The sequence below is a fragment of the Octopus bimaculoides genome, chromosome 13 (assembly GCF_001194135.2).
Source record: "Octopus bimaculoides isolate UCB-OBI-ISO-001 chromosome 13, ASM119413v2, whole genome shotgun sequence".
In the NCBI taxonomy this organism is placed as follows: Eukaryota; Metazoa; Mollusca; class Cephalopoda; order Octopoda; family Octopodidae; genus Octopus; species Octopus bimaculoides.
Window position 1 is genome coordinate 805,368 of NC_068993.1, and position 713 is coordinate 806,080.

The following is a 713-nucleotide window of genomic DNA, read 5'->3' on the forward strand; positions in this document are numbered from 1 at the left end:
TATAGATAGATAGATAGATAGATAGATAGATTCTTATATTTTGGTGTGTGTGGATAATTAAGCACAACCTGAATATAGCCACCTGACGGTGTGTGTCGGGTGTAAGAACTATGCTGGACCTACAACCAAGGCGTTTGTATAAATGTCTTACAACCCACAATGGACAGCTGTTGGTTACAAAATGTGAAGTGAACAGAGGTGGGGTTTGAACCCGGAGCTCAGTAAGTGAACCAGACAGAACAACATCTGTCCGTCTATTGTCTTGTCTAAGGAAGGGGCAAATATTGACCCCAAATTGTAAGGTCATATAGCCCCTATGAAGGGGAATCAGGAAAGGTTGACTATCATGCCGTAACTAAGGACATTAATAACGTAAACAAGGCAAACTGGAATGGTTCTTACCGCAACGCGAAACCGTATGGCAGGCTTCACAAAATGATTTGTTTATCACAAATGCACAAAATAATGATTTCTTATCTCGTTAAATATCAAAACATTTCTAGAGACGAGGCTTATTGGAATAAATGAACACCAGGATATAACTGGTATTTATTTTGGAAACAAACAGAAGAAACTCGAAAGAAAATAATTGACTGCAGCGGGATTTGAACCCAGAAATAAAAAGTGAATACGTGACTGTTTCGTTACCGTCAGAGGAACAAATTATTAGAGAGAGAGAGAGAGAGAGAGAGAGAGAGAGAGAGAGAGAGAGA